We start from the raw sequence: 22,957 nt of genomic DNA, 5'->3' as shown, positions 1-22,957 counted from the left end.
ATATTTATCAATATCATAAAATAATCTCGTAAAACGTATTTATTTATAAATTTGAGAAAATAACCGCGTAAAAGTAGCATAATTGCGAGTATGATAAAGAAGCCATGTAGAAGGGGTAAATTTTTGAATATGAGAAAACAACCTCGTAGAAGGGGTAAGTTTTTCAATATGAGAAAACCCCGTAATTTTGGTATATTTGTGAGTATGAGCAAAAAAACCCTTAAATGGGTTAATTTTATAATATGAAAAGTCAACCCTGTAAAACGTGTATATTTATGTATCTAAGAAAACAACCCTGTAAAAGTAGTGTAATTGCGAGTATAAGAAAATAGCATCATAGAACGGATAAATTTTTAATATGAGAAAACATCCTCGAAGAAGTGGTAAATTTTTTAATATTTGAAAACAACCCCGTAATACAGGGGTATTTACGAACCTGAGGAAATACCACGTAATTTTGGTATATCTGTGAGTATGAGAAAATAACCTCTTAGATGGGTTAATTTTATAATACGAGAAAACAACCCGTAAAAGGGGTATATTTGTTGATATAAGAAAATAACCCTGTAAAACGTGTATATTTATGAATTTGAGAAAACAACCCCATAATTGTGCTAAAATTTAATATGAGAAAATGATCCCATAAAAGTGGTATATTTATCAATATTAAAAAATAACTCCGTAAAATGTGTATATTTATTAATATGAGAGAAAATAACCAAGTAAGTAGTGTAATGTGAGTCGAGAGAGCGAGCCCGAAGTAGATGGGAGTAGAATTTTTAATGTCAGGAAAATAATCCCGTATCTGAGAGATATTTATCAATCGGAGAAAACAACACCGTAATTTTGGTATATTTATAAGTATGAGAAAGCAGCAACCACTTAAGTGAGTTAATTTTATAATATGAGAATACAACCTCGTAAAAGTGGTATATTTATCAATATAAGATAATAACACCATAAAACGTGTATATTTATGAATTTGAGAAAAAAAATCCCATAATAGTGCTAATAACTTAATATGAGAAAACGACATCGTAAAAGTGGCGTATTTATCAATATAAGAAAATAACCTTATAAAACGTGTATATTTATAAATCTGAGAAAACAACCCCGTAAAAGTAGTGTAATTACGAGTCCATGAAAATAGCATCGTAGAAGGGGTAAATTATTTAATATGAGAAAACAACCCCGTAAGAGGAGTATATTTAAAAAATTAGAAAACAAGCACGTAATACGGGGATATTTATCAATCCGAAAAAACAACCCCATAATTGTGGTATATTTATGAGTATGAGCAAACAACCCTTTAAATGGGTTAATTTTATACTATAAAAAAATAACCCAGTAAAAGGATTATATTTGTTAATAGAAAATAACTGTAACGCCTGCATTTTCTCATCATCCATGTTATGTGCATTTACATTTAATCATTGGGCATATGATGGTATATCAATGATATTTTTATTTTATGAGCGATATATATTAATTATAAGTAGAATAAGAGCATGATATTAGATTATTAATTTAGATAAGTTGATTAAGTACTTGGGTTATGCAGGACTTAATACCGTAGCAATATAATCAAATAATAATCCAATATCATCATTCTGGGTTGGGAGTAGATTCATGTTGCACATCATTAAGCATATGATATATGTTCTTTGAACTTGACTGAATATTTGCATTTCATATATATAGATGGAGAGACAAGGAGAACCATGGTAGCCCGGATAAGTCATTAGAGTCTGTGCATGGTCATGAAAATGCATCCGAACATGATCAACATGATGAGCATGAGTTACATTCTGAAAATGCCGCACAATTGAATGTACAAAATGTTATGGAACAGTTTATGGATTTTTCGATGCAGGCATTCGGCCAAACAACAATCGCTACGGCGCCTCGGACTCGACAAAGCGTGTGATAGATAAGAATTATGAAAGAGTTAGGAAACAAGGTGCTAATGTTTTCAAGGTACTCGATCCTGCCGAGGCCGAGGAATGGTTCTGAAATCTGAGAAGGGTGTTGGATAGATTTAATTGCACATCCGAACAAAGGCTTCTATATACGAGTATCTTTAATAGAAAAGATGCACTTGATTGGTGGGAAACAGTTTTAAGAAGCAAAGATCGACCAATGACTTTGACTTGGAATGATTTCTTAAGAGAATTCTTTGAGAAGTATACTCAAATTTATAGAGACGGAAAGAAGCTTGAATTTCTTGATTGGAAAGATGAATGATATCGGCCAGCAGAGTCTGAGTTCAATTTGTGAGATTATGTAAGTATGCACCTTATGCAATGCATCCTAGAAGTATCAAAATGTACAAAAATTTGAAGCCTTATTATTGGTGGCCGGGCAATGAAGAAGGATGTGGCGAATTTGTGAGTAAGTGTTTGACATGTTAGCAAGTGAAAGAGAGCACGCAGGCACTGAGGTAAACTTCATTCTTTATCTATACCTGTGTGGAAGTGGGATAAGATTACTATGGATTTTGTTATGGGATTGCCGCGTACATTTAACAAGCATGATGCTATTTGGGTAATTGTTGATCGACTTACTAAATGTGCTCATTTCTTACACCAAACAACCGGATTCACTTGATAAACTTGCTTTGAATTGTATATTTCCGAGATTGTTAGATTGCATGGTGTGCCTATATCTATTGTATCGGATAGGGATCCCAGGATTTACTTCTCATTTCCGGGAGAGTTTGCAGAAGCATATGGTACTAAGCTTCATTTCGGTCACAGCTTTTCATCCCTCAAACGGATGGGCAATCGGAAAGAACTATTCGGACATTAGAAGATATGATGAGGGCTTGCAGCTTGAGTTCAAGGATGGCTGGGATGATTACATACCACAGATGGAATTTCGTATAACAGTTTTCATTCTAGTATCGGTATGGCTCCTTATGAAGCTTTGTATGGGAGGAAATGTAGAAGTCCGGTGTCTTTGGGATGTTGAAGGTTTAAGACGACTTGAAGGTCCAGAATTGGTACAAGAAACAGTGGATAAAATAGAGATAGTTAAAAAGAATTTGAAAGTAGCACAGATTGTGACAAAAGAGTTATGCTGATTTGCATCGAAGGGAAATGGAATATATTGTGGGTGATAAAGTTTTCTTACGGGTATCACCATGGAAAGGAATATTAAGGTTTGGTAAACAAGGGAAATTGAGTCCGAGGTATGTAGGACCTTATGAAATTATTGAAAGAGTTGGACCATTGGCTTATAGGTTAGCATTACCTCATGAGTTGTCTTCTATTCATGATGTTTTCACGTTTCTATGTTGAGGCGATATAGATCGGATCCTAGTCATATCATTCCAGAGCCGGAGATAGAAATCACGGAAAAGTTGACATGTGGAAGAGCGAGTAGAAATTCTTGATCGAAGGGTTAAGAAATTAAGAAATAAAGACATTCCTATGGTCAAAATTAAGTGGAGTCATCATTCACCAAGAGAAGCAACTTGGGAAGTAGAAGAATATGAAGACGGAGTATCTCTATTCCATTTACAATGTTGGTGAGTTGTTAAAATTTCGGGGACGAAATTTCTTAAGGAAAGGGAGAGTTATAACGCCTTTCTCATCATCCATGTTATGTGCATTTACATTTAATCATTGGGCATATGATGGTATATCAATGATATTTTTATTTTATGAGAACAAATATATATTAATTATAAGTAGAGAATAAGAAGCATGATATTAGATTATTAATTTAGATAAGTTGATTAAGTACTTGGGTTATGTGTATTAAGCCTTAAGACTTAATTGAACCAATAGTTGAAGGTTGGGTAAATAGATTGGACTTAAAAGATACAATTAAAAGTTAGTACCTATATATGGTTAGTAAGAATTAATTTAGGGTGATAAAAATAGTTTAGTAGGTGGTGGCATTAAGAGAGGAATATTGGAAATTGGAACCATGAGTAAGCTCATTTTACCTCTTCATTTCTCTAAAATTCGTACATGGCCAAAAACACAAAATTTGGAATAAGAGAGAGGAGTGGAATACCTAGAAAAACTTAAGATTAAGATAGGATTTTGCCAACTATTGAAGGAGCCAAGCTAAAGCTAAAGGATTTAAGCATATTAGCAACCCAAAAGCTGAAATTGGTAAGTTGTTACTTGAGTGTTATTAATTTTTCATTAGGGTTCTTGATTACAAATTGAAAAAACTTCATTTGATGCTCTCATTGATTAATTAAAGGTCTGATTATCATGAATTAGTAGAGTATTGAATGATTGCATAAAGATTAAGCTTGATTTAAGTTTAAGTATGTTAAGATAGAAAACTGTCAAAATTCCAGCAACCTTGATGTTCTGTATTTTAGGCATAACATGGGCTATATAAGTCCAAATTAAGCTTAATTGGTGTCTATGGAAAGTTTAAAGAGTCCTCTATAACTTTGTAGTTTTGTGATTTTGCTATTTTTGCCGTTTTGGTTGCTTAAATTGAGCAAACAGATTGCTGCTCGGGTACAACTAGCTGTATGACCCTTGCTCAGTAATTTGAAAATAATTAAATCTATAGAAGTCGGAATTGAGTAATTCTTCTTGGAGATGAAACTAGATGCATAAATGGATATGTCTATTTAATATGAGATTTTTTTATTAAGCCAATTTTTCCCAGCAATAAATATACCTTGGTACTAAATTCTATCTAGAAAACAGAAATGTTGGAGATTAGTTTTATGCAATTTATTGATGTTAATTTGAGTTAAATTGGTATTTAACTAGATGGGAAATGTTTATAGGATATTAAAACAGTAATTGAGAGTCTTAGAGGAAGAGTTAGACCTATGAATTAGAGAGGGGATGATCTTGTAATGCATTAGAACTCGCATTTACATGAATATTTGTAATATGCATGAAATGTGAATTGATGAATGTGTTGACAAGTACTCAAAGGCCTGGAAAGGAAGTTGTGGAGAAAGGAGGTTCTTATATGCTAAAGGAATAAGTATATTTTGAGTAAGTAAATAGTTAATATTTGCTATGTTCATATATTTAATCAAATGTTCATGAAATGGTTGCGTTTGCTTAATATTGTTTATGTTTGAATGACTGAGATGGAAATGATTGGTGTTGAGTGGAACAATTGTTATTACTGAAATATGATATAAGTGAAATGATTGAATTGTGATGTTAAGTGCATATGTGCATGTGAATGGTGGATTCCCCTATGAAAAAAAGATATATATATAAAGCCTTGGGAGGCTAAAGCCTAGAGAGGCTATAAAAGTGTATAATGTGAGATGAGGCGGAGCGGCCTTACGTGTGTGATATGTGAGGATGAGGTGGAGCAGCACATTAAAGGGGATCCACAAGCCGTGAGAACTAACCATAATTGTTGAATTGTATTTCTTCTATGATGGTTGTAATGAATTGAGTAGAATGGTATGACTTTATACCTAAACTATGAATATCATGGAAAGTTATGTGATTGGGTGGAAATTGTATTAAGTGTATGTGATATAGATTATGTTGATTATTTATTTCTTGGTACCGAGGCTCACCCTCTCCAAAATTTTTCTTTTCAGGTTTGTAAATAGTAGTGCATCCGTTGGTTGTGTCGCGAAGTCTAGCTTTTAGCGATTCGTCAAGTTGGGCCGGTTTTGTGAAGTCTCCTCCCGATGCATTTTTGTATGCGGTTATGTGATATATATGGAAGTATGCCTTATAAGGCATAAGAAGATGTTTGTAATACTTGTTAAATGATGTTTAAGTATAATCATATGTTTATATGTTAATAACCTTGTGTCTGGATTCTTAACAACCTACATATTGACCTATCTACCTGTAGTATATATTCTACGACGCTTGTATGCTTCCTGGCTAATGTTTATTGGTTAGCATGTGATGGGGGTGTTACAATAACACTGTAAAATGTGTATATTTATGAATTTGATAAAACAACCCCGTAAAAATGGTATATTTCTCAATATAATAAAATAATCCCGTAAAACGTGTATACTTCTGAATCTAAGAAGACAATCCCGTAAAAGTAGTGTAATTGTAAGTCTAAGAAAACAGCCTCGTAGAACGGGTAAACTTTTTAATATGAGATAATAACCCCGTAATACGGGAATATTTATCTATCGGAGAAAATAACCCTGTAATTTTGGTATATTTGTGAATATGAGAAGACAACTCCTTAAATGGGTTAATTTTATAATATGAGAAAACAACCCCGTAAAGGGGTATATTTGTCCATATAAGAAAATAACACCGTAAAACATGTGTATTTATGAATTTGAGAAAATAACACCATAATAGGGCTAATAATTTAGTGAGAAGTTCACCCCGTAAAAGTGGTATATTTATCAATATAAGAAAGTAACCCCATATAACGTGCATATTTATGAATCTGAGAAAACAACACCGTAAAAGTCATGTAATTGCGAGTCTTAGAACACAGCCTCGTAGAAAGGGTAGAATTTTTAATATGAGAAAACAACCTCGTTATACGGGAATATTTATCAATCAGAGAAAATAACCCCGTAATTTTGGTATATTTATGAGTATGAGAAAACAACCCCTTAAATATATTAATTTTGTACTATGAGAAAACAACCCCGTAAAAGGGATATATTTGTCAATATAAGAAAATAACCGCGTATAAGTGGTATATTTATCAATATATAAAAATAACCCTGTAGAACGTGTATATTGATGAATATGAGAAAACAACACCGTAAGATTAGTGTAATTATGCGTATGAGATAATAACCTCGTAGAAGCGGTAAATATTTTAATATGAGAAAACAACCCCGTAATACGGGGATATTTATCAATCGGAGAAAATAACCCCGTAATACGGGGATATTTATCAATCGGAGAAAATAACCCCGTAATTTTGTTATATTTGTGAGTATGAGAAAATAACCCCTTAAATAGGTTAATTTTATAATATGAGTATAATATGAGAAAACAACCCTGTAAAAGGAGTATATTTGTCCATATAAGAAAATAATCTCGTAAAACGTGTATATTTATAAATTTGAGGAAATAACCCAAGAATAGTACTAATAATTTAATATGAGAAAACGACCCCGTAAAAGTGGTATATTTCTCAATATAAGAAAATAACCCCGTAAAACGTGTATATTTATGAATCTGAGAAAATAACCCCGTAAAAGTAATGTAATTGCGAGTCTGAGAAAACAACCTCGTTGAAGGGGTAAATTTGTTAATATGAGAAAACAACCCCGTAAGCGGGGTATATTTATAAATATTAGAAAACAACCCCATAATACAAAGATATTTATCAATCGGAGAAAATAACTTCGTAATTTTGGTATATTTGTGAGTATGAAAAAACAACCCCTTAAATGGATTACTTTTATAATGTGAGAAAACAATCCTGTAAAAGTGGTATATTTATCAATATAAGAAAATAACCCCGTAAAACATATATATTTATGAATTTGAGAAAACAATTCCATAATAGTGCTAATAATTTAATATGAGAAAACGAACTCGTAAAAGTGGTATATTTATCAATATAAGAAAATAACCTCGTAAAACGTGTATATTTATGAATATGAGAAGACAACCCCATAAAAGGAGTGTAATTGCGAGTCTAAGAAAATAGCCTTGTAGAACAGGTAAATTTTTTAATATAAGAAAACAGCCTAGTAGCAAGGGTAAATTTTTTAAGATGTGAAAACAGCCTCGTAATACGGAGATATTTATGAATCTGAGGAAATAACCCTGTAAATTGTGATATATTTGTGAGTTTGAGAAAACAACCCATTAAATGGGTTAATTTTATAATATGAGAAAACAACCCCGTAAAAGAGGTATATTTGTCGATATAAGAAAATAATCCAGCAAGAAGGGTATATTTATCAATATAAGAAATTAACTGTAATACCCAGTTTTTAAAAAAAATAAATAAATAAAAATAATAATAATAATATAATAATAATAATAATAATAAAATAAATAATAAATAATAAAATTCTTTTTCTTTCTTCCTTTTTACCTCCCCTCTCTCCCTCTTTCCTCTCCTGCTCTTTCTTTTTCCTTCCTTCCTTTTCCTCTCTCCCTCCTCTCTTTCTTCCGTTCTCCCTTCTTCCGCCTAGGTTTGCCTCACCTCCCCGCTGCACCACAGGTGCCATGGAACTCGCTTATGCTCGCCACCCTTCTCGTCCTCTCCCGCCGCTGTAGCACTGTCTTCTTCTCCTCCTTTCCACTCCGTACGATGTCGACCGAAGGAAAGGATTGCCGTCATCGGTTCGGCACCTTACCGGCGTCCGTTTGGTGATCTGACATTGGAAATGGACTCCCCACCCCCGAAAATCTCGGAAACAACTCTCCCTCACCGGAAAATCCCCGTCGGGAGCCTCTGGAAGCGTCACCTGTGCAGCCTCTTTTTGACCCCGATCTGGTGCCTTCCGGCCACTTTTCAGTCGAAATTCTTGTACTTCCGTTCTCCCCGCAACTCAAGCTTCACGTAGGCGCTTCTGGATTCGAATTTCGACACCTTTGGCAGAACTGGCTTCCGAACCTTGGTGTTTTTCGGACGCGCGAAATATTACGATTTCGACTCGGTATAATTTTATTTAGACTCTGTTGTAATGTTAGAAAATTATTGTGGCTATTAATTGCCTGTGATAGCTAGTTTAAAAATAAATTGAATTTAATTAATTGTGTTGTGGTGTTGTGGACTCGGAAAAATAATAATGCAGTGCTTGTGGCCCCGCTCCTGTTATTTAGTTCCAGCATATTTGATGTGTCTTTGGCAGGTTCTGGACTCGTTTTACAGGGGGTAAATGTCCATAACTTAGGGGAAGTTCTGCCGAATTTTCGACAGATTTCTCGAAATTAAATTAATTTTAGGCAGTCTACTCTACGAGTTTAGGTTTAAGAAAAATTTAAGAATGTCTATTAATTGAATATTTTTCATGACTAGATAATCCAGCCTTCCCGCCAGCTCCACCCGAGGCGTAGGAGCGGACTGCGGAATGTATTAGAACAATGAGTTAAAGTCACATAATCTCTGCATTATTATCAAGTCTAAATTTAATATGCTACTTTAGAAATTATGTTTAATATGATTATTAGTATCGCAATATAAATAATTTTATTTAATTATTAATTACTGAGAATAATTTTAATATTATTATCAATAATATTATATCATTATTTTGATAGTTAATGTTCATTAATACAATCACTATTATTATTTCCATATACAAATTGCATGTTTACTTTCTCTGAATTTCTAAATCTTTATTTCGGTATGTGTTGAATGATTATGTTAGACTATGATTATTATATATGTGTTGATTGTGATATTGGGATGAGGCTTCAGTAGAACATGCCACATGATGGGTTACATCAGGACCGCGTGCACACCAGTAATGACTAAAGACAGGTAACAAGGTTATTATGGATTTTGCCTGAGTCGAATATAGCTACGGTACAGTGAAAGTTATTTCTTTGGAGAAAGGTCCCTGGTCGAGCAATGCTCTCTGGGCGCCGACTTAGTTGGGAATCAAGTGTTCAGGCTGGATGTAAGGATCCTGGTCGAGCTTCGCTCTTTGGGCACCAGACCTGTTGGAATTAAGAGAGCCTAAAGGCTGCTAGTAATTGGGGTTAGGGTTCTACTGAGCCACTCGTCCCACAAATGTTAAAATTTATTTTATTTTTAGGATTATGGCATAATTATAGTATGACTCGTATTTGATGTACATGGTATATTATACTGATTCTAATAATTATTATTTTCTGAGAAGACTACTATAGTCACAAGATTATTTGATTTTAACTCACTCCCGAGACTGAAAGTCTCAGTTTTATTTTTAAGTGACAGTTAGAGTTCTCGTCCTGCATAGTGACAGTCCGACTTCTTCTCATTCGAACTTTTTGTAAATAACCTGTACTTCCATATTTTTTGGTTATTTTATACTCTAGACCTTCCGCGGTAGAGTACTTTCAAATTGTTATGACTTTTCTGGTCTATGATGAACGTGGGATGTTTTAAGATCAGATAGATTTAATTACGACATGTCAATCGTGATTTATGATATTTTATTAGCTTTTTATTTGAATCATTGATCGATAAGGCTTACTACGGGATTCGGTGGCCTTAAACCTACCCATTCCCTAGGTGCCGATCACGGGCCCTCAGAACGGGTCGTGACAATAACCTCGTAAAACATGTATATTTATAAATTTGAGAAAACAACTCCATAATACTAGTAATAATTTAATATGAGAAAAAGATTCCGTAAAAGTGGTATATTTATCAATATAATAAAATAACCCCGTAAAATGTGTATATTTATGAATATGAGAAAAAACCGCGTAAAAGTAGTGTAATTGCGAGTTTGAGAAAACAGCCTTGTAGAAGGGGTAAATTTTCTAATATGAGAAAAAAATCCCGTAGAAGGGGTAAGTTTTTTAATATGAGAAGACAACCATGTAATACAGGGATATTTGTCAATCAGAGAAAATAACCAAGTGATTTTGGTATATTTGTGAGTATGAGAAAACAACCCCTTAAATGGATTAGTTTATAATATGAGAAAACAACCTCGTAAAAGTGGTATATTTTACAATATAAGAAACTAACCCCGTAAAATATGTATATTTATGAATATGAGAAAACAGCACCGTAAAAGTAGTGTAATTATGAGTCTAAAAGAACAGCCTCGTAGAACGGGTAAATTTTTTAATATGAGAAAACATCCTCGTAGAAGGGGTAAATTTTTTAATATGTGAAAACAACCTCATAATATGGGCATATTTATGAATCTAAGGAAATAACCCCGTAATTATGGTATATTTGTGAGCATGAGAAAACAACCTCTTAAATGGGTTAATTTTATAACATGAGAAAATAACTCTGTAAATGAGGTATATTTGTTGAAATAAGAAAATAATCCAGTAAAACGTGTATATTTATGAATTTGAGAAATTAACCCATAATAGTGCTAATAATTTAATATGAGAAAACGACTTCGTAAAAGTAGTATATTTATCAATATAAGAAAATAATCCATAAAAGTAGTGTAATTGTGACTCTAAGAAAAAATCCTCGTAGAAGGGGTAAATTTTTTAATATGAGAAAATAACCTCGTAGAAGGGGTAAGTTTTTTAATATGAGAAAACAACCCTGTCATACGGGGATATTTATCAATCGGAGAGAAAACAACCCTATAAATGGATAAGTTTTATAATATGAGAAAACAACCCCGTAAAGTGGTATATTTATCAATATAAGAAAATAGCCCTGTAAAACATGTATATGTTTATGAATCTGAGAAAACACCATGTAAAAGCAGTATAATTGCGAGTTTAAGAAAACAGCCTCGTAGAACAGGTAGATTTTTTAATATGAGAAAATCGCCTCGTAGAAGAGGTAAATTTTTCAATATATGAAAACAACCCTGTAATACGAGGATATTTACGAATATAAGGAAATAACCCCGTAATTGTGGTATATTTATGAGTATGAGAAAACAACCCCATAATATGAGAAAACAACCCCGTAAAAGGGGTATATTTATCGATATAAGAAAATAATATCGTAAAACGTGTATATTTATGAATTTGAGAAAACAACCCCATAATAGTGCTAATAATATAATATGAGAAAACGACCCCGTAAAAGTGGTATATTTAACAATATAGGAAAATAACCTTGTAAAACGTATATATTTATGAATATGAGAAAATAACCGCGTAAAAGTAGTATAATTGCGAGTCTGAGAAAATAGCCTCGTAGAAAGGGTAATTTTTTTAATATGACAAAACAAACCCATAATACAGAGATATTTATCAATCAGAGAAAATAATCCCGTAATTTTGGTATATTGGAGAATATGAGAAAATAACCACTTAAATGAGTTAATTTTATAATATGAGAAAACAACCCCGTAAAATGGCTATATTTGTCGATATAAAAAAATAACTCCATAAAACGTGTATATTTATGAATTTGAGAAAACAACCCCATAATAGTGGTAATAATTTAATGAGAAAACAACCTCGTAAAGGGGTATATTTATTAATATAAAAAGTAACCCCTTAAAGCGTGTATATTTATGAATATGAGAAAATAATTGCGTAAAAGTAGTGGAATTGTAGGTCTGAGAAAACAGCCTCGTAGAAGGAGTAAATTTTTTAATATGAGAAAACAACTCCGTGATATGAGGATATTTATCAATTGGAGAAAATAACCCCGTCATTTTGGTATATTTATGAGTATGAGAAAATAACCCCTTAAATAGGTTAATTTTATAATATGAGAAAACAACCCCGTAAAAGGGGTATATTTGTCGATATAAGAAAATAATCCCATAAAACGTGTATATTTATAAATTTGAGAAAACAATCCCATAATAGTGCTAATAATTTAATATGAGAAAACGAACCCGTAAAAGTGGTATATTTATCAATATTAGAAAAGAACTCCGTAAAAAGTGTATATTCATGAATATAAGAAAATAATCTCGTAAAAGTAGTGGAGTTGCGAGTTTGAGAAAACAGCCTCGAAGAAGGGGTAAATTTTTTAATATGAGAAAAAAACCCCATAATACGGGGATATTTATCATTCGGAGAAAATAACCCCGTAATTTTGGTATATTTTTGAGTATGAGAAAACAACCTCCTAATTGGGTTAATTTTATAATATGAGAAAACAACCCCGTAAAAGAGGTATATTTGTAGATATAAGAAAATAACCCCGCAAAACGTTTATATTTACGAATTTGAGAAAACAACCCCATAATAGTGTTAATAATATAATATGAGAAAACGACCAAGTAAAAATGGTATATTTATCAATATAAGAAAATAATCCCGTAAAATGTATACATTTATGAATATGAGAAAATAACTGTGTAAAACTAGTGTAATTGCGAGTTTGAGAAAATAGCCTCGTATAAGGGGTAAATTTTTTAATATGAGAAAACAAACCCGTAATATGGGGATATTTATCAATCGGAGAAAATAACTCCTTAATTTTGGTATATTTGTGAGTATGAGAATGCAACCTCTTAAATGGGTTAAATTTATAAAATGAGAAAACAACCCCGTAAAAGGGGTATATTTGTTAATATAAGAAAGTAACCCAGTAAAAATGGTATATTTATCAATATAAGAAAATAACCCCATAAAACGTGTATATTTATGAATATGAAAAACAACCCCGTAAAAGTAGTGTAATTGCTAGTCTGAAAAAATGGCCTCATAGAATGGGTAAATTTCTTAATATGAGAAAACAATCCCGTAATACGGGGATATTTATCAATAAGAAAAATAATCCCATAATTTTGGTATATTTTTTAGTATGAGAAAATAACCCATTAAATGGATTAATTTTATAATATGAGAAAGAAACCCCCTAAATGGGAATATTTGTCACTATAAAAAAATAACCCCATAAAACGTGCATATTTATTAATATAAGAAAAACCCGTAAAACGTGTATATTTATGAATATGAGAAAATAACACCATAAAAGTAGTGTAATTGCGAGTCTAAGAAAACAGACTCATAGAAGGGATAGATTTTCAATATGAGAAAACAACCCCGTAGTACCAGAATATTTATCAATCGGAGAAAATAACCCCGTAATTTTGGTATATTTATCAGTATGAGAATGCAACTCTTTAAATGGGTTAAATTTATAAAATGAGAAAATAACCCCGTAAAAGGGGTGTATTTGTCAATATAAGAAAGTAACCCAGTAAAAGTGGTATTTATCAATATAAGAAAATAACCCCATAAAACATGTATATTTATGAATATGAGAAAATAACCCAGTAAAAGTAGTGTAATTGCGAGTCTGAGAAAATAGCCTCGTAAAATGGGTAAATTTCTTAATATAAGAAAACAACCCCATAATATGGAGATATTTATCAATTAGAGAAAATAATCTCGTATTTTAGTATGAGAAAACAACCCATTAAATGGATTAATTTTATAATACGAGAAAGTAATCCCGTAAAAGGGGTATATTTGTCAATATAAGATAATAACCCCGTAAAACGTGTATATTTATGAATTTGAGAAAACAACACCATAATAGTGCTAATAATTTAATATAAGAAATGACCCCGTAAAAGTGGTATATTTATCAATATAAGAAAATAACCCAGTAAAACGTGTATATTTATGAATTTGAGAAAACAACCCCGTAAAAATAGTGTAATTGCGGGTCTGAGAAAACAGCCTCGTAGAACGGGTAAATTTTTTAATATGAGAAAACAGCCTCGTAGAATGGGTAAATCTTTTAATATGAGAAAACAACCCCGTAATACGGGGATATTTATAAATCGTAGAAAAGAACCCCGTAATTTTTGTATATTTGTGAGTATGAGAAAACAACCCCTTAAATGGGTTAATTTTATAACATGAGAAGACAACCCCATAAAAGGGGTATAGTTGTTAATATAATAAAATAACCTCGTAAAGAGCATATATTTATGAATTTGAGAAAACAATATCATTATAGTGCTAATATTTAGTATAAGAAACGATCCGGTAATAGTTGTATATTATTCAATATAAGAAATTAACTCCATAAAACGTGGATATTTATGAATCAAAGAAAACAACCCAGTAAAAGTAGTGTAATTGAGAGTCTAAGAAAACAGTCTCGTAGAACGGGTAAATTTTTTAATATGAGAAAACAGCAACGTTAGAGGAGTATATTTATAAATATTAGAAAACAACCCCATAATACGGGGATACTTATCAATCGGAAAAAATAACTCCGTAATTTTGGTATATTTGTGACTAATAAAACAACCCCTTAAATAGGTTAATTTTATAATATGACAAAACAAGCCTGTAAAAGGGGTATATTCATCGATATAAGTAAATAACCACGTAAAAGTGCTATATTTATCAATATAAGAAAATAACTTCGTACAACGTGTGTATTTATGAATATGAAAAAATAACCTCGTAAAAGTAGTGTAATTGCGAGTATGAGAAAACAGCCTCGTGGAAGGGATAAAATTTTTAATATGAGAAAACAACCCCGTAATATGGAGATATTTATCAATCGGAGAAATAAATCCCGTAATTTTGATATATTTGTGAGTATAAGAAAACAACCTCCTTAAATGGATTAATTTTATAATTTGAGAAAACAACCTCGTAAAATATGTATATTTACTAATTTGAGAATACAACCCCATAATAGCGCTAATAATTTAATAGGAGAAAACAACCCCGTAAAAGTGGTATATTTATTAATATAAGAAAATAACCCCGTAAAGCTTGTATATTTATGAATATGAGAAAATAACCCCGTTAAAGTAGTGTAGTTGCGAGTCTGAGAAAACAGTCTCGTAGAAGGGGTAAATTTTCTAATATGAGAAAACAACCCCGTAATACGGGGATATTTATGAATCTGAGGAAATAACCCCGTAATTGTGGTATATTTGTGAGTATAAGAAAACAACCCCTTAAATTTATAATATGAGAAAACAACCCTGTAAAAGGGGTATATTTGTTGATATAAGAAAATAATTCCGTAAAACGTGTATATTTATGAATTTGAGAAAACAACTCCATAATAGTGCTAATAATTTAATATGACAAAATGACCCCGTGAAAGTGGTATATTTATCAATATAAGAAAATAATCCCGTATAGAGTGTATATTTATGAATCTGAAAAAATAACCCTTGGAAGTAAAAAGTAGTGTAGTTCATGAATCGAAAAAGCAGTATTCATTACACAAGTGGTAAGTTTTTTAATATGAGAAAACAACCCCGTAATATGGGGATATTTATCAATCGGGGAAAATAATCCCGTAATTTTGGCATATTTGTAAGTATGAGAAAATAACCCCTTAAATGGGTTAATCTTATAATATGAGAAAACAACCCCGTAAAAGGGGTATATTTGTCAATATAATAAAATAACCCCGTAAAACATATATATTTATGAATTTGAGAAAACAATCCCATAACAATGCTAATAATTTAATATGAGAAAATGAACCCGTAAAAGTAGTATATTTATCAATATAAGAAAAGAACTCCTTAAAAGTGTATATTTATGAATCTAAGAAAATAATCTCGTAAAAGTAGTGCAATTGCGAGTGTGAGAAAACAATCTCGTAGAAGGGGTAAATTTTTTAATATGAGAAAACAACCCCGTAATATGGGGATATTGATCAATCGGAGAAAATAACCTCGTAATGTTGGTATATCTGTGAGTATGAGAAAGCAACCACTTAATTGGGTTAATTTTATAATATGAGAAAACAAGCCCGTAAAAGGGATATATTTGTTGATATAAGAAAATAATCCCGTAAAACGTTTATATTTACAAATTTGAGAAAACAACCCCATAATAGTGTTAATAATATAATATGAGAAAACCACCCAGTAAAAATGGTATATTTATCAATATAAGAAAATAAACCAATAAAACATGTATATTTATGAAGATGAGAAAATAACCACGTAAAACTAGTATAATTGCGAGTTTGACAAAACAGCCTCGTAGAAGGGGTAAATTTTTTAATATGAGAAAACACATATGGGGATATTTATCAATTGGAGAAAATAACCCCGTAATTTTGGTATATTTGTGAGTATGAGAAAACAACCCCTTAAATGGTTTAATTTCACAATATGAGAAAACAACCCTGTAAAAGGGGTATATTTGTCGATATAAGAAAATAACCCCGTAAAACGTATATATTTATGAATTCGAGAAAACAACCCCATAATAGTACTAATAATTGAATATAAGAAAACAAACTCGTAAAAGTGGTATATTTATCAATATAAGAAAAGAACTCCGTAAAGGTGTATATTTATGAATCTGAGAAAATAATCTCGTAAAAGTAGTGTAATTGAGAGTCTAAGTAAACAGCCTCGTAGAAAGGGTAAATTTTTTTAATATATGAAAACAAACCTGTAATACGGGGATATTTATCAAACGGAGAAAATAACCTCGTAATTTTAGTATATTTATGAGTATAAGAAAACAACTCCTTAAATGTGTTAATTTTATAATTTGAGAAAATAACCCCGTAAAAGGGGTATATTTGTCGATATTAAAAAATAACCCCGTAGAAAGTGTATATTTATGAATTTGAGAAAACAGCCCAATAATAGTGTTAATAATTTAATATGAGAAAACGTAAAAATTGTAGATTTATCAATATAAGAAAATACCCTGTAAAACGTGTATATTTATGAATATGAGAAAATAATCGCATAAAAGTATTATAATTGCGTGTCTGAGAAAATAGCCTCATAGAAGGGGTAAATTTCTTAATATGAGAAAACAACCCCGTAAGAGGGGTATATTTATAAATATTAGAAAATAAACCCGCAATAAGGGGATATTTAGCAATTGTAGAAAATAACCCCGTAATTTTAGTATCTTTGTGAGTATGTGAAAATAATCCCTTAAATGGGTTAATTTTATAATATGAGAAAACAACCACATAAAAGGAATATATTTGTCCATATAAGAAAATAACCCCGTTAAAGTCGTATATTTATCAATATAAGAAAATAACCTCGTAAAATATGTATATTTATGAGTATGAGAAAATAACCCCGTAAAAGTAGTGTAATTGCGAGTCTAAGAAAACAGCCTCGTAGAAGGGATAAAATTTTTAATATGAGAAAATAATCCCTTAATTTTGGTATATTTGTGAGTGTGAGAAAACAACCCATTAAATGTGTTAATTTTATAATATGAGAAAGCAACCCGTAAAAGGGGTATATTTGTCAATATAAGAAAATAACTCCGTAAAACGTGTATATTTATAAATTTGAGAAAATAACACCATAATAGTGCTAATAATTTAATATGAGAAAATGAACCCGTAAAAGTGGTATATTTATCAATATAAGAAAATAACCCAGTAAAACGTGTATATTTATGAATCTGAGAAAATAACCCCGTAAAAGTTGCGTCTAGGAAAACAGCCTCGCAGAAGTGGTGTAACACCCGGAATTTTTATATATTTAATAATGAGTTTTTATTTAAGTTAATTTTAGCTTCATTATTATTCGGTTTAATTGGAATGATTTAAATACAAATTTTGAATGTTCATGTTAGATAAATAAATGAGTTATTTTCTATACCCAATTAGTTTGAAATTTTAAGAAATTATTCAAGTAAATTATTTGAGAAATGATTATATTTTGGTTATTCAAAATTTTTCCCAAATGCATATTTATATAAGTAAAATTATATATTGGAAAATTTTGGAAGAAATTATAAAGGTTGTTTTTATAAAAGAATTTTGGGAGAATTGGTATTATAATTGATTAGTAGTATTAAATTTTAAGTTGAAAATTGATTATTTAATTTAATTGTGTGTAGGATTTAACTGGAGGATTATTTTGGAATAAGGATTAAAAGTATAATTTTATTTTTATAGGGTTTTAATGGAAATTTGTGAGTTTGATCGTAAATAAATATGTCGGTCAGGGGTATTTTTGTAATTGTGTATTTTCAATAATTCGGATTTGGCCCAAATTAATTAGTTAAGGGCTTAATTGAAAGGCTAAAAAGAAGTTTGGGGGTTAAATTGGAATTCTGCAGGATGAAATTGTAAGTAATTAAGAAAGTTGAGGGACCAAATTGCAATAAGGAAAAGTTCGGGGGCCTAATGTCGATATTGAAAGAAATGGAAGTAGGGGAAGAAGAAGGGAGGAAGAGAGATGTCGGGGGAGAGAGAGGAGCGCGCGGAAGAAGGAGTCGCTGCCGCAGTAGCGAGATTTGGCCGTCCGGCGCGGGTGGCCCATGGTCGGCAGCGCCACGGCAGTAGCCTCTCGAGCGAGGAGAAAGATGGCCGAAGCTTCCTTCTTGGCCGTCGAAGGCGCTTTCCCCTGGTGGTCGCTAATCTTGGTGCTGATCGACTCCTCTCCTCGGCTTCGCCCTTTTGTTTACATGGCTATCGGCGGGTTCACAAGGTGGCGGAAGCGGAAACAAGATCCCGGTTTAGAGAGAAAATGGTGGCAATCGGCATTTTGGCTTTTCCTGCAAGCCCGGCGGAGGATGGATGATCAAGCGATTGTATCCCGACTCTCCTTAGCTCAAGCCTCTTCGATGGCACCGGTTTCGTGGCGATCGGGCTTCATTTGCAAATCGACGGTCGAGATCGTCCGCAAATCTCCCGGATGATCGGGTGTCGATCGGAAAATCGAAAGCGGGGATCATCGCCACGTCAGGAGTCCGATGTGTTCGGATCGTCGACGGACCTCGTGGTGGAGGTAGTCGACCGAGCGATCGAGCATCTCGGTAATTTTCTTTGGCCCGTTAATTTTTGAAATTCTTGGTTTAATTGTGTCTATTGGGTTATATTGAGTATTTGATGTTATTGTGAGTCAAAATAATTGCACATCAGGTTACTTGTGTTTTTGTGTCGTGTGGCGAGTCGGAAATAGTGAAGTTTGGGGACCCGACTCCGTTGTTTAAATTGTTGGATATTTGGAGTGTTTTTCCGCGTGTCCCGGACCCATTTTACGGGGGGTAATGTTCGTGTTATCAAGGTGTTCGCCGGTTTTGATCAGAGAATTCTCCCAGTCGAGATTCGATCAACAATGTGAGTCTAGACCTAGGATTAATGATCGATTGTCTCGGTATTGATAAATTATTTTCCGTGATTAGATGATCATCGTTCGGCTCGCCCAACCGAGGCATCGGAGCAGCAGCTAGGAGGTCGCCCAATCCTGAGTTAAAGTCATTTAATCTTTGCTGTGCTAGTCCGATTTTAATATCCTATTTAGAATTTGTGCTTAATATGATTATTAGTATCGCAAAATAAATTATTTCACTTGATTATTAATAATTGAAATAATATAATTATTAGTATGTTATAATAAGACAAACGTTATTATTTTTCCCCTCACAAATTGCACGTTGTTTTACCTTAAATCTTTAATCTTTATTTCCGATATGTGTTGGTTGAGTTCATCGATAATGATATTTATTATATGTGATGATTGCGAATTGGAAATGTGGCTTAGAACATGGGACCGCTGCGTAATGATCATGGATATAAGGTTATTATGGATTTGTTTGCCCGATCGAGCATTGCTCTCCGGGCTAAGTTCACCATTGCCGGAGTTAAGGTCCCCGATGGGCGATGCCTCCTGACACGGCTTATTTGGAATTCAAGTGTTCAAAGTCGGAGGTAAGGACTACGATCGAGCTTGCTCTCCAAACAGACTGTTGGATTAAGAGAGCCGAAAGGCTATTAGAATTTGGGGTTAGGGTTCTATTGAGCCACTCGTCCCGTGAAAGTAAAAATATATTTTTATTTATTCATTTATTTATTTATTATGGTATGATTATAATATGGATTGTATTTACGTGCATGGTTGATATTTTGATTCGAATGATTAATATTTTATGTGAAGGAAATAGTAGGGTATGATTATAGTATGGTTTGATATCTTGATTTGAATAATCTATGTTTTCCGAGAAGAAGCAATAGTCCCTAGATTATTTGATTTTAACTCACTCTAGACCCATACCATTTATCGCTTTTCGGATTCGTGATCGCTAGTCCTCACCTCTCGATTTTATTCAAGAACCCGAGCTCCTTCATCATTTGGTGATGTATTTGATTTGGTATGTAAATTGGTAAATCTTAGATTCTCCGCAGTAGTAATAGTAAATGTATCAGCTTGTAATTTTTCCGAGCTTGGTCTACGCTTAGTTTTTTCTCAGAAGTAATTTTGTAAAGTGTAACTATTAAGATAAATTGAGGTTTTAATAATATAAATTTGAGTTGAGATTTGTTTAAATCAGTAAGTGTCAGGCTTACTACGGGTTTCGGTGGCCTTAAGCCTACCCATTCCCTAGTGCCGGTGTGGGCCCGTGACAAGTGGTAAATTTTATAATATGTGAAAACAACCCATAATACGGGGATATTTATGAATCTGAGGAAATAACCCCGTAAAAGTAGTGTAATTGAGTGTCTGAGAAAACAACCTCTTAGAATGTGTAAATCTTTTAATATGAGAAAACCACCCCGTAATACGGTGATATTTATCGATCGGAGAAAATAACCCCATAATTTTGGTATATTTGTGAGTATGAGAAAACAACCCCTTAAATACGTTAATTTTATAATATGAGAAAACAATCCCATAAAAGGCGTATATTTGTTGACATAAGAAAATAACCCCTTAAAACGCGTATCTTTATGAATTTGAGAAAACAACCACATAATAGTGCTAATAATTTAATATGAGAAAACGACCCCGTAAAAGTAGTATATTTCATAATATAAGAACATAATCTTGTAAAACGTGTAAATTCATGAATTTGAGAAAATAATACCATAATATTGCTAATCTTTAGTATAAGAAAATGATCCCGTAAAAGTGGTATATTTATCAATATAAGAAAATAACCCAGTAAAATGTGTATATTATGAATCTGAGAAAACAACTCCGTAAAAGTAGTGTAATTGCAACTCTAAGAAAACACCCTCGTAGAAGGGGTAAATTTTTTTTAATATGAGCAAACTGTAACACCCTTAGTTGTAATAATAATAATTATATATATATATATATTTAAAAAAAAAATCTCTCCTTTTCCCCTCCCCCTCCTCCTTTTGCTTCCTCCCTTCCTTCCCTTCACTCCCCTATGTCGATCATTTGCTTTCTCCTTCTCCTCTCTCCCTGCCGACTGCCTTCTCCCCGTGCCTCGTCTTGCCGCCACGCCCGGATTCGTCACAGCCGCTTCCTCCTCCTTCCTTTTCCGCGCACGGCGACCGAGCGAAGGCTTCCATCGTCGATTCGGCCTCCGCCGGCCCCCATCCCAAAACCCGGAAGCAACCCTCCTTCGTCGGAAAATCCTTGCGGCCGGTACCTTGGAAAGTGTCGGCGTGAGCAGCGACTTTCCGCCCCGATCCGCCTCCGCCACCCACAGCCAAAACTCTTGTGGGACTCTCCGCAACTCGAGCTTGGCAGAGGGCTTCGGACGGAATTCCGAACTCTATTGGCGGGGATCCGACCCCGGTGTTTTACCGGGCCTTGCTGAATATTTTAATTTTAACTCGGTATAATTTTATTAGACTCTGAAAAATTTTGTTATAATATTAGAATGTTATTGAGGCTATTAATTGCTTCATGTTGGGTAGTTTAAAAATAAATCGAATTAAATTGTTTGGATTGTGGTGTTTTGGAGTCGGAAAATATTAATGCGCCTTGTGGTCTTGCCCCGTTATTAAATTCCGAGCATGTTTGATATGTTTTGGCAGTCCCTGGACCCGCTTTTGAGGGGTAAATATCCGACTTCAGGAGGTTCATCAAATTTCGTAATCCTCGAGTCCAATTTAATTCTAGGCAGTTGACCTTAGGGTCTAAGTTTAGGAAGAATTTTTGAATGTCTATTAATTCTATGTCTTTTGTTATTAGATAATTCAGCCTTCCCCGCCAGCTCCACCCGAGGCGTAGGGAGCGACTGCGGCAACGATCAAATCTGTGAGTTAAAGTCATTTAATCTTTGCGCTATTGCTAGTCCGATTTTAATATGCTATTTAGAATTTGTGCTTAATATGATTATTAGTATCGCAAAATAAATGATTTCACTTGATTATTAATATTTGAAATAATATAAATATTATTATTAGTATGTTATAATAAGACAAACGTTATTATTTTTCTCCTCACAAATTGCACGTTGTTTTATCTTAAATCTTTAATCTTTATTTCGATATGTGTTGGATGAGTTCATCAGATAATGATATTTATTATTTGTGATGATTGCAAATTGGGAAATGTGGCTTGTAGAACATGCCGCCTGATGGGTTACATCAGGACCGCGTGCGCACCGGTAATGATCATGGACATGTAATAAGATATTTATGGGTATCACCAGTTAAGGATCTGTGGTGAAGATGTGCCAAAGACGGCATTCAGGACTCGTTATGGGCATTATGAGTTTCTGGTGATGTCGTTTGGACTCACTAATGCCCCGGCGGCTTT

This window comes from Ricinus communis, chromosome 3 (genome assembly GCF_019578655.1).
Source record: "Ricinus communis isolate WT05 ecotype wild-type chromosome 3, ASM1957865v1, whole genome shotgun sequence".
In the NCBI taxonomy this organism is placed as follows: domain Eukaryota; kingdom Viridiplantae; phylum Streptophyta; class Magnoliopsida; order Malpighiales; family Euphorbiaceae; genus Ricinus; species Ricinus communis.
The sequence above is the reverse complement of the archived record's forward strand: the minus strand, read 5'-3'. Positions refer to the sequence as shown.